Source organism: Danio rerio, chromosome 23 (genome assembly GCF_052040795.2).
Source record: "Danio rerio strain M-AB ecotype USA chromosome 23, GRCz13ab, whole genome shotgun sequence".
Lineage (NCBI taxonomy): Eukaryota > Metazoa > Chordata > Actinopteri > Cypriniformes > Danionidae > Danio > Danio rerio.
Genome location: NC_141043.1, coordinates 35,529,820 through 35,543,014, shown reverse-complemented (window position 1 = coordinate 35,543,014; position 13,195 = coordinate 35,529,820). Strand labels below are relative to the sequence as shown.

Genomic DNA, 13,195 nt, shown 5'->3' with positions numbered 1-13,195 from the left:
TAGTCATATTCCTCCATTGACTTCCATTAAAAAATATTTGCAGATATCTCTAAATGAGTTTTGATTAGTCACAATTGTAATTAGAGCTGTCTCCAAATGAATTTTGACTAGTAACAATTGTAATTAGAGATATCTCTGAGTTTTTACTAGTCATAATACATTTGGAGATATCTTTAATTCGTCATATTTAAAGATATTTACAAATATATTTGAAGATATCTCTAATTAATTTACTTATAGTCGAATTACAGTTGTAGATATCTTGAATTGGATTTTTGACTAGTCAAAATTCATTTGGAGATATCTCTAATTACAATTGTGACTAGTCAAAACTTATTAAGAGATATCTGCAAATATTTTTCAATGGAAGTCAATGGAGGAATATGACTAGTCAGTCATAATATATTTGCAGATATCTCCAATCTGCCATACGCTCTCACCCAGTAGCACAGTGGAGATTTCTCTAGTTATATCGTTTCAGTCGTTTGTTACGCAGTGATATTCAGTCAAATATTTCGCCAAACAGTCCTTAGGGATGCGGTGACACGCAGTCAGATATTTCGCCGAACAGATCCGCCACTTTTGGCGCTCATAAACAATCATTAAGCTCTCGTGCTGCAGGAATGAGGAGGTCTGCTGAAGGCGCGCAGCTGTCATGCTGTGAGGAGTTCTCGTCTTTAATAAACTACGGCAGTTTGCGATCACTGAACAGTAAGAATGATTAATAAATCTATATGAAACAGTCCCTTAAAAGTCACGTATCGCTTTCAGTTTCGGGCTTTGGCGCGTTTTGCTCTCACACACAAGCGTACCACGCCAAAGCCCAAGTGTACCGCGCTCAGGCACACCTCTTCCAACCGGGCCAGGGCCGGCCAAGTGAGCCATGCTTGAGCCCGATTCAGCGCACTCACACTTCTCAAACGATCCGGGAAACGGGCCTGGGCACGGTACGGATGGCATAGTGTGAGTAGGCCCTTATACAGGCCCTAGTCTAGTCCTAACACAAATTGATTGTGTGAAACCCAGGATGTTTACTGTGTAATTCAAAATGCTTAACAAACATACTTAATGGTAATATTCAACATTTGCCACAGATTTCCAGGACAATATGAGTTTTTTTTTTTTTTATAGTGTAAAATGCATGACACCTAGAGAGTCCTCATAAACCACCAGTACCAACATTGTGGAACACAAAAGCAGCTATTGAAAAAACACAAATTTGGAATCAATTCACTTTCATTGTATGTACTTTTATATTTTTCTAAATGTGTTGGTGCTAAAGCAAAACAATTATTGCAAAATAACTTGTGGTCACGCTGTTTGTTAATGTACAAGAGACTGAAGGCAGTTCAATCCCCCAATGTATTCTCTGTGAAGATTTTTTGTTTTGTTTTTTGCTTAGAAGTAAAAGGAAGTTGAAAATATCTTTGCAGCAATATACTGATACTGAAAATCCCTCAGCGCTCCTGAAAGCGATGCTTAGATTAATATGTAAAACATGCTGCATTCTTTCCTCTCAATAACAAAGTAAATAAACAACACAAATGAGAGCAGTGAATAAATAATAACTAAGAATTTAAGCATCTGATCTTAGCAATGTGAATGGTTGACATTATGTTGTCACGACTGATAATTACAATTGCTTTAATTATTAACTAGTTGCTTGATTAAGAAGTTTAGATGAGATTTGAGTACATCAGGCCAAGTGAGACTCTTTTCTTTGCATCACAGCTCTTTACGCATTGTCCTATGCATTTGTTTATAGTGAAAGAGGCTGTTGGAAGTGTGTTTAATAATCCTTATCATTTTTCATAGATAACCTATGAGAAGGTCAGGATCTCAGAGAAGGTGTCTCAAGAATTGTTTTGTCATAAGTTGTTCACAAATTGGCATACAAAATGATTAATGCATGAAAACAAATCATACAGTTCCTTTAAGTGAATATTTCACATATTACCTACTTGAATTTCCATGTTTTATTGGAGTAGACTTGTCTTCTGGCTCACTCCAAGACTCACGGAAAGGAAAACAGGCCCTGAAACATCATAAAGCAAACTAGAGACAGACAGAGAGTGGGCACTTTTCCATACGAGAAAATCAACTGGAAATCACAGAGGAAACAGATCTCAGAGGAAAGTGGTGTGGCGGATTGAGATATGGTTGTTTGCACTGCGTTTGTGACGCATCTGTAGTGGTTTTATTTCTGGAGTTTCTTTTAAGATCCATCCAGTGAGAGGGCATCCAGATGGAATGCATTATAACTTCCTGCCAGATCCATCCGTGAACTTATTATATCATATATTTTCTGAAAATGTTTTTTTTTTGTTCGTAGATCATTTACAACAAGACAGCATAGCTCAACTAAATTCTTAAAGGTGAATTATGTATTATTATTATTTTGGATTGTTTTGATCCCGATCCCAGTTTAAAGTGCAGAGACAAATTAAAGCAATTTGTAGGTTCATTCCTCATATGTGTTTAAACTGTGCTTTTGTAGCTCGGTCAAACATTACTTGAGCATAGCAATGTTGGCTCTGCCAGTCATGTGGCTTTAAGGTTGAACTCTCTGTTTAACTGACTAATGGCCAACTAAAGTGGTCTAGTGGTCGATTGTGCCAAAGCTACTTAACATAGAAGTATACATAGTAAAACAAATTAAAATTATTAAGGCAACAATAAAACATTTCCACATCTTTTTTTTTTTTTTTTTGGATTATGATTTGTAATATGTAAAAAATGTTAGGGGTTGAGTTATTTAAAAACATATAATTATATATAATAATGTAATATTTTTATCATGTGTTGTCAGTAGCTGTTTCTATTCAAAGATGCAAATTAGACTTATGTTTAAAACTGGAATATGGCATAAAACTCTTCTTTGTAGGCACAAGCTATCCATTACACAAGAAAAAGGCCCACAGTGGCCCTCCATAAACACACACACAGAATTTTTTCCCTAATTTTCTGTTTTCAACACATTTCTAAACATAATAGTTTTAATAACTCATTTTTAATAACTGATTTATTTTATCTTTGCCATAATGACAGTGAATAATATTTGACTAAATATTTTTCAAGACACTTCTATACAGCTTAAAGTGACATTTAAAGGCTTAACTAGGTAAATCAGGTTAACTAGGCAGGTTAGGGTAATTAGGCATTATTATTAGGCTCATTATTATTTGTATATATTAGGGATGTAACGGTATCAGAATTTCACGGTACGGTAATACCTCGGTATGAATGTCACGGTACGGTATTTATTGAATCATTTAAAGGAAAAAACAAAACTTATTAAAATACTCCAAAAAAGTGCCAAAAGTGTCAATGACATACAAATTAGCCATCTATCTGTAAGCTTTGAAACAGGAACTTCAATTTTAATAACAAAAAATAATTAAACCATGTAAAAAAAATAAAGTTTCAATTTAGTATTGTTGAAAACTCATTACATTCAACATTTAATCACTCTCTTACTCACTTAGATAGAGATGGGTTTTAAGGAAAATTATCATATAAATATAATCTGGTAAAAGCTGGTATCTCTGTGCATTTACAATGTCCCCTGCAACAGAAAAAACCCTCTCATTTGGGACTGAGGTTTCTGGGACAGAGAGATATGACTTGGCCCAGGTTGACAGCAGTGGGTAACATTGTGCATTGTCTTTCCCCCACTTGAGAGGACAAGCCATGAGATAGATAGAGGTCTCATGTCTGTATCAATCTGAACAGTGTGCTGTGTCACACCCTCCGTCCCGCCCTTCAGTAGGCGCGCGACAACACAGCTGATCAGAACGCGCGCAACAACACCGCTATTCAGTACGCGCGCGGCGACAACACCCGCTTCAGGTTTGATCATTTCCAGCTCTTTTTGATGCCCGCTTCTAGCAGCACACTCCATTTCCGCATTACTGTATCTCTAGCGACAACAGACCGCAAGGGCTGATGGGAATTGTAGTTTCCGCTACCTCCCGTTCGCTTCATTCGCCTGAGCAAATTTTCTCAGAAGACCTATAGTTTTACCGAGTCATGCGACTACGGTAATATCGAATAAAATTAATATTGCGGTATGACGGTATTTACAATACCGTTACATCCCTAGTATATATTAGTACGGTGTAGCGTCTCGGCTGTATATTTAAAAATGGTGCTTCCTTTGTTTTCATTCTCCTGCTTCTGCAAGTGACATATTACTGTAAACTAATAGCGTTCAGCTGTGCGTCTAGCTTCACCTTTTGTTACCCTTTTGTCATGCAAGGTATCCTTTGCAAAGGGCACCCAAAAAGTGGAGCGGGACGGTTCGCTTTTAGGTACCTTTTGACAGTGGAAACGGTTATAAAAGCATACCGAACCATACCGTACTGTACCACAGTGGAAATGGACCATTATTACAGTACATAAGGTAAAAGGCCCACAGTGGCCTCTCCAACAGCAGCAAATTTCATTTTTCTTTTTGATATTTGGTGCCAGTTCATCAGGGAGTGACAATTTTGTTTTCTTTAATTAATTGAATGTCTAATTCTGCTAATAAGCTGCACGTCAGCTGCACCTTCAGCAAACCTCCTAATACGTGCACCACAAGGACTTTTATGATCATTTATGAGCGTGAAAAGTGGTGGATCTGTTCAGCAAAATATTTGATTATGTGTCACTGCATTCCATAAAGCTAAAAATAATCAAAAATGATATAATTAAAGCAGTGTTCCCTGTGCTGAGTGAGAGCACATCATTTATGATGTAAGCGTGCTCCGGTTCAGAAGGCAAAATGCAGTGTGAGTGCAGGCCATCAGGTGGAGAGAGAGGGGGGACAAGCACACTTTGGCATGGCTCAAGGCAACTGTACCTAGTGTGAGCACACCCTCATGCAATATACCAGTTTTGTGCATAAGTCTAATTCACATCTTTGGATGGAAACATAGCTAGGCCAGCAGTTTTTAAAGGGCCATGAAACCCCCTCGTTTCAGCAGGGTGTTTACACACCTCTACTTTGGAAAAAGTCAGAAAAGTGGGCGTGTCCAGCTCTGTTTAGGGGGGAGTGTCGGAGGAACTAAAGTGGGATGGTGTGGGAGTGTCTATTTGGGCACGCGCGAGTTTCAGTCAAAATACACACACATGAGAAAGTGATGGTGTTTAACCTACATGGACATCTGTAGTCGAATTATTTGCCAAATTATTAAATGTTGGACTTTAACTGCAGTTTGGCTCTTTCATTCAGGGAATTCATTCATGCCCCTCGCGACAAACGAGATATTTGATTCAAGGATCTGCTCTAAGCGTGTATTTTTCATGCAATGTTTAATACCACACGGCGAATGAGAGAAAAAAAAACCTCCGCATTTCCCGGAAACTTAGATGCACACGGCAGGTAGCGTCAGAAAGCCGCGTGTGTTATTCCGGTCACAAAATGCGGTGCTATGTTTGCACTCAGTGCAATAGTTAACTTAATTCGATACGAACAAACTGATTAAACAAAGAGCACTGGTCGCTCACTTACCAAATCTGTAGAGACAGGACAATCACCAGCAACTAGAGCCGCGTCTTTATGAAGAGGAGACTACAAGCGAATCCGGATCTCAGCGTTTGCAGATGAGAACAGCTCTCAGGTAAACAATGTTCCTCCTTAGACACGTAAGTTATTGTTGTCGAGCGTCGCTTACACTGTTAATCCACACGTGATCCAGCTGAGCTCTCACAGATAGAAAATGAAAACGAAACTTAATGGCAGCAAACTATAAAAGCAACACTTCACGCTTGTTTTGCCAACACAACGTGGCGTCTCTGTGGCGTAAACACGGTGACACTAATGAATATTAATGAAGTTGCACAATAGAGCGCGCTGATTGGTTTGAACCAAGCCTTACTCATGCATTAATGCAACACACTGTAAGACGTAATAAGACTCACTCTGGCACAGACGCCCAGTCTGCACGCTGGAATACAACGCTATTATGTCATGACAGTGACGCAGCTTCAAAAATTCGTTTCAAACAGGAAGTATGAATTTGCTTGAAATAACGCAAAAACAATCAATTTACACTTTTTAGTGAAATATAGGTGTCCTAATAGTGTTTTTAGCAGTGTGGGACACATATACGACTGTCAACAGCTCAAAAATGTGTTTTGGTGTTTCGTGACCCTTTAAAGAAACAACACACCTCTGCACACATTGAATTCTGCAATCCACCATTGTTTTGACTGGTTATTAAGTACTTGTTCAAGCCAATAGACTGAATATGTAATAAATGTGCATGATGTGAATATTTTTCCACTTGGCTAAGCGTTTTTTCACCATTTTTAAACAATAAAAACTGTGTTGTGAAATAGTCTTCTACAATTAGGGTACTATACTCAATATGAACATAGGAGGGACGTTCATGATTCCATTGTGTTCCACTGGATCACTTTATAATGAAATGGACACATTTGAAAGAGAGTCTTGTGCCTCAACTACAACTCTACCTGTTTAATCTGTTTTGACAACAAGAACTCAACCTGAACTGATTTGTGGTTGTGGTTTGTGGTTGAAGCTGATAAGGTGACGGTAATTGTCTCCTGCAACCAGTGGATAAGGCAAGCTGGTTGCTTAATCTCTAATGATTGTGAAGCGATTGGGCTAAATTGTTCATGAACTGCAGTGGAAGCTTGAGAAGACAAAGCTTTGTGTTTCTTGCTCTCTGTCCAAAATCCCCTTCATTTGTTTCAAACTCCTCCCTTATTTCTTCTCTCCTTTTCTTTCTTTATGGCCTGTTGTGTGAGCGGAGCATATACAGATGTTTGACTTTAGCAGTTATCTCAGGAGGGAGGACTCTCCATGTGCTAATAAAACATCCTCACCACACCCAACACAAAGCGTAACCTCAACAGTATGGGAAACAAAACATACGACCGACTTTCAGCAGAGTAAAGAAACAGAATGTGAAAAAGCACACACAAAGCCACATGCATATGTGTTTGTATATACTGTACTACACACACAGGGGTTCATTGTGGCTGTACAAATTATGAATGTTTTAAGGGCCAGAGAAATTAAAACAAAGTTTTTTAGATGTTAGTATCACTGAAAAAAGTGTTGCATGCAGAACTGTTGCAAACAATTTATTTGTGTTGAATTTATATAAACAAATTAAATTTAATAATGTTCAACTTAATTTGTTTGTTTAAATTCAGCCCAAATAAATTGTTTACAACCACTTAACGTAAAAAAATTGATTAAATCCAAGTAATCATCTTTGAATCCTTTTTTTTTCAATGTATCAGTATTAATAGTTTTTTAGATATCTATAAGCTAGTGTGCTCCAAAACTAGTGACAAAATTCCTGTTTAGAAGAACTGATGTAAGCATGTAAAGCTTGTAGTTTGTGAAGGATGTAAAGCTTGTAGTTTGTCACTTCCGCCTAAATAGATCAACGTTGTTTTACATCACCTTACACTTCAGTTTCTCATCAAATCATCACCAATCAAAGGCTTTCTAGTATATTACATGCCCTACTTTCTTCAAGACGCTTCATCTGATGTGGTTGAGCTCAAGCACTCTCACTGGCAGAGCGGTGAAAAAACAGGCTATTGACTGTTTATTAAAAAGGGGAGGAGCTACGCGATGTCCCACCCTCTCTTCGTGTTTCGGTTGAGATTGTCAAACATAGAATAAAAAAATGCACATTTCAAAGCTCTTCACCGAACCTTTACACTTGAAAAGCCACAAAGTTCCTTTAAACAAAAAAATTCAAGCCAAGTGGTAAATGTTGTAAGCAAAGTTGACATGATTTTTTTTTAAACGTCCGGAAGTGATTAGTTATGATTGTAAAAAAAACGTAAGACTGACAATGATTTGAACAAAAAGGACAGATTCAAATGAATGATTTCTTTAAAAAGAATCAGCATTAATTAAATTGTTAAAGAGATAGAATCAGTTAAGAACAATTAGTCAAAAAAGCAAAAACAAAAATGCCATTTTTTTGTTGAAACAAAAGTCTTTTGTACAAAAAAAATGTTTGTTTAAAGAAAAACTGCTTCTGATATAAAAAAAAGATTTTAAAAAATACAAAAAGGTTTCAAAGAAATACTTTCTGAATTCTGATAAAAAATCTGAATTACTTATTTTGTACAAAAGAAGATTTAAAAGATATGTTTATGTAAAAACATATGGACCTGTTTCAGGTAGGTGAGAAAAACTTATTAGAAGAACAATAAAAGGAACAGTGTGAGGCAAAAAATACAGGGTTTTACTGGAATCAAGCATATTAACAGCAACAACAATATTCAAAATATTTATTCATTGATTAAGCAGAAATGTGTTGAAACTGAACACAGAATATGTGCAGTTGAGAAGTCTTATGCTTTTAATGTTGTGCAGAGAATTCCAAGAAAAAGAGGATGTATGTATGGGTGCGGCCAATGGAGGACTGGAGAATGATTGACAAGTGACGAATTTCACTTAAATCCATCTGTTAATTTCAGCTGCCTATAAAAGTCAGGGTATGAAAGTTGTTGCGCACTTTCTGAATGTATTTCTTGCATTGCATTGAGGGTAACAGAATTCTGTGTGTTGAACTATTCATTTGTATCCAATAAATTACTAAGATTTTTGACATTTGAAAAAAACCCTCTCCTGACCTTTTTTATTAAACACACATGGAATTTATTAATTATTCCAACACTAGTAAAATTCACAAACAATTAGTAAGTGGCAACTGAAATTGATATAAAATGTTATTAGTACTTTTTTCTTGGAAAGCATACTGCAACAATTTATATTTTATTTAACTTCAAACCATATTTTTTTACAATGTAGCTGAATATCAAACTATATTGCTCCTGTATGTTTTATTGTTTTAACTCTCTGCAGCCCTAACTGCCAAAGCAAGATGCAGCATCATCATTACTTCCCATAGAACATTAGAATTATTCGCCCAGAATCATTTTCAAATCTGCAAAAAGCTAGAAAGATGTTTGTTCCAGGAAACGCAACTGAATTTTCACCAATATGTGTTTTCAGTAATGAGCATCAGCATCACGTCACCTTAGACCACTGAGCAGGACTTTTTCCTGACACAGGGCCCTCTAGGCAGCTTCATTTTGCTTGGGACGTCATGAATGTTTAGCCTTTGAGGGTAATCCATCTCTCCATCTAGCTCATTCCATTGTCCCTACGCCTCCAGTCACAAAGCAGACAGTTATTAATACACACCGACTGTCATTAATGCCTTGTGGCAGTGAGAGGGTGTGTTGAGACCGTATAGAGGACACATAATCCACAGCCATACAGTACGTGACTGACCGCTGCTTACAGGATGCTCTAAATTTCACTGTAAAAATCTGGACAGAAGAGAATATAAAGCTTTATAGACTTGTTTGTATAAATGAAAATGTGTATATTCAGTGTATTTTGCCAAAGAGACTAAGCTAAAAAGATAATGAATGAGTATATTTAGCTAAAAACTTGTTCTTTTCTTCTGAATTTGTATCAGCAAGACAATAATAAGGTCAACCTAAGGTTGTTTTATATTTTCCTCCTCAGAAAATAGCCTCAGTTATAATCTGGGTGTGAATAACAGAGAGGGTGGAGGTCTTTGACCCCTTTAATAATGCTTAATCCCTCTCCTGAAAGACGTCAAAACAAGATGGGTCTGCTATTTAAATAGTTTGCACTGACCTGTGATTTAAATAATATGAACAAAAAAAAAAGCTAATATAAATATAACAATGACAGGTTGTTTATTGCACAATTAATAACAACCCAAGTTGACCAATGTGCTTCACAAAAACTAAAAACTTTAAAAAGTTTTTTTAAAAAAAGAAAGAAATAAAAGAAAGAGAAAAAAAACTTTTACCTGCTTGAAAGGTAAAGGTAAAATAAAACCCAGTTCATGTGTCCAACAGAAAAGTTTTTAACTTGACTTTAAACAAACAGAGATGGTGCCAATCTAATAGAAAGGGGCAAATTGTTCCAAAGTTTAGGAGCAGCTACACCCCGACATTTAGACTTGGGTATCAATAAAAGACTCTGATTTGATGAGCGAAGTAATCTGGTTGGATGGTGCTCAGTCAAAAGAGCAAAAGATGGAGATAAGCCATTTAATGATTTGTATACCAAAAAAATGTATCCACTCTGTAAATTGGAGTCATCATCATATTTTTTTCATCTGATAAAAAAATCTTGCTGCTGCATTTTGAACTAATTGTAATCGGGACATAGTTGATTGGCTATTCCCAAAATAAAGAGAATTGCAGTATAGTCCACTCTTGAAGAGATGAAGGCATGGATTACTATTTCCAAATTTGTAAAGGATAGAAAAGACTTAGTTTTAGTTAATGGTCAAAGCTGGAAAAGAAAAGATTTCACTTTCAAAGAATTGTCATTGTCATTCTAAATTTGACCTCCCCTGTATAGTCAATGCATGATCATGTGCATTATCATCCATTTGTCGGACAACTAGGGAAGCAAATTTGCCATTTTATATAAAAAAAATTATTGTCTTTGAGAATCAAATGTCTGTTAAAATCCCCATCAGAGGTAATGCCAGAATCTGCTCACTATCCCTAAAACATTACAAACATATATTTGATTAATAAATGAGATGAATTGGGTTCACTGGATCATGCAAAAGTAGTAAATAAACTACTGGGGGAAGAAAAAAAAACCCTAATACTCAATGTATAATTTGCACACTGGTTATAATCTTATGTGCATCTGTAGTGACACTTAATAAAAAGGGAATAAGACAAAGGAGAGTGAGAATAACAACTATTTCCACTTGTTTTCTTAAAAAACAAAAAGAAAGAAACAAATCTTCTGATGGAAATCAATTTTGTTTAAAAATTTGCTTATACACTTTAATAAAGGTTATTTATTGACATCTTTGGCTCCACTGAGAACTTTTTTGATGCAGCTAAATTTCTTTCTGCTGTTGCATAACTGCAAAAAACAAAAATACAGTTAAAGCAGATTTAATAGGGGAAAATGTAACCAGTGGAAATTTATTATTTTAGAAATCAACACTGTGATACTAATTCTGTTAACTAAAAGTAACCTTTACTAAATTAAAAAATATATATTTTAAAGGAAATAAACATGTCACAATGGGCGGCATGGTGGCTCAGTGGTTAGCACTGTTGCCACACAGAAAAAAGGTCACTGGTTTGGGTCCCGGCTGGGCCGATTGTCATTTCTGTGTGTAGTTTGCATGTTCTCCATGTGTTTATATGGGTTTCCCCTGGGTGCTCTACTTTTCCCTCCCATTTCTCCAAAGACATGCACTATTGGATGAACTAAATTGGCCATAGTATGTGTATGTTGCAGGTGGAAGGGCATCTGCTGAGTAAAACATATGTAGGAATAGTTGGCAGATCATTCCACTGTGGCGACCTCTGGTAAATTATAGACTAAACAAATAGAAAATGACTTAACGTGTCACAATAGATGAACATTTAAAAAACAATGAACATCCAAAACTTCTCTAAAGTTCTCTAAATATTACAATTTGCTTGTAATTTTCTCACCCCAGAGCATTTTTACATCATAAAGTGCAATATTAGAGATGTTTTTAACTGAAACTGTGATCCTTGATGATTCATATAATTTGTGTCAATGGTAACCACCACTATTAGAATCCAGGAACACAAAATGAATACCCAAGGTTCCTAATGACTGAGGTCTTTTGAAGTGAAATGAGGTCTGTGCAAGAAACTGAACACTATTTACAACATTATTGCCAGAATGATCTGAAGTGATGTCCAGTTTATGAATGACTCATTCTTTTGAACCGTTGTTTGATTTTGTTTTTAGAAAACTTAATGAACCAGTTGACAAATTTACAAGGTAATCAAAGCTCACTTTTGGAAGTCCCTGACAGTCACTGCTACTTATTTCTGTGATTATAATTCTGCCAGTTAGGTTTACATATTCATTAGTTTGCTCCAAATACTTCAGCGGTGACTGAATTGAGGAAATTGATGACAACCAAAAAGTGGACCAAGAACTTTTTAAGTCTCTTAAAGCAAAATTGTACTTATAAGCAAAATATTATTTCTCAGGATATATGTATAAAGATGAGTCGGTGTCTAGTCTATTCACATTAAATGCTTTAGACATATAAAACATTCATATCATTACTAAATACTTGAATTATATAATTGTGTATGCATCACATCATTGAATGATTACATAAACCAATGTGTGAATCAGTTATCTGAATCGGAACCAGTTCATGAAAAAGAATCAGATTCCCTGATTTGCCAGGGGCTGTGGATTCAAATGTAAATAATGTTTGTTCTCTTGGGGTAGTTCACCTAAAAATTTAACTTCTGTCATCCTTTACTAATCCTAAAAGTTTTTCTTTCTTCTATTCAGCAGTATTTGTATTCCTTCTATGAAAGTCACTGGCTGCTTTTTCCAACATTCTTCGACATATCTTGTTTTTGTGTTCAACAGAAGAAAGAAATGCACAAAAGTTTAAAATGTATGCGAGTAAACGATAAAAGAGGTTCATGGGTTATGTCTCTATTACTTATATATTGCCAGACTTATAACGCGCTCAGCATAAATGAGTGCACCCCATTTTGAAAATGAATATTTTTGTATAAATTTCTCAGTGAATATAGGTGTATTTTGGTGCATTTGAACGAAAAAGATTTCAGGACATTTTTATTAAATTAACATTTAGTTAATATCAGAATTGGTGGGAAAACAAATATATACCCTGTGCCTATTTTAGTTATATTTGGTGACAGTGATGATGCACAACAACAGTGCTCAGCATAATTGAGTACACTTCATTTTGAAAAAGAATTATCTTTTTTTGAATCATTTATTTCTCAGTGCATTTAGGCAAGCTATTTTGGTGCATTTAAACAAAACATATTTATTAAACAGATATATTTATTTAAATAATATGTTAGTCACCAAACATATTTAGAAATTGAAAGATAATACTATTCAATTTAAGCAAAATATTAAAAAAAATATTACAACCTACATTTTTTTTCTTTTGATTTTTTCCTCTTTTAAAATTTGTATTTAATATTTTTCTGTAACATATAAATTTGGTTCTACTAGTTTTTGTACCGTTATTTTAAGTTATTTTTTTAGGTAAGCTCCAGATTTGGCTTCAGTACTGGCTAATCTAATGAATATGCACAAATATAATATTGTATAGCTTCCTATTAAAATGTGAATTTAAAAGATAGATTTGTGAGG

The 13,195-nt window shown here is 35.5% G+C and overlaps 1 long non-coding RNA gene across 1 annotated transcript in view; it reads right to left on the bottom strand.

The window, feature by feature from the left end:
* Window positions 1-13,195, bottom strand: part of LOC147831328 (uncharacterized) — a 39,135-nt gene that overhangs the window by 4,731 nt on the left and 21,209 nt on the right. The window contains exon 2 of the long non-coding RNA XR_015523777.1: window positions 1,962-2,035. This is a non-coding gene — a long non-coding RNA (uncharacterized LOC147831328). The remainder of the gene's footprint in view (window positions 1-1,961; window positions 2,036-13,195) is intronic.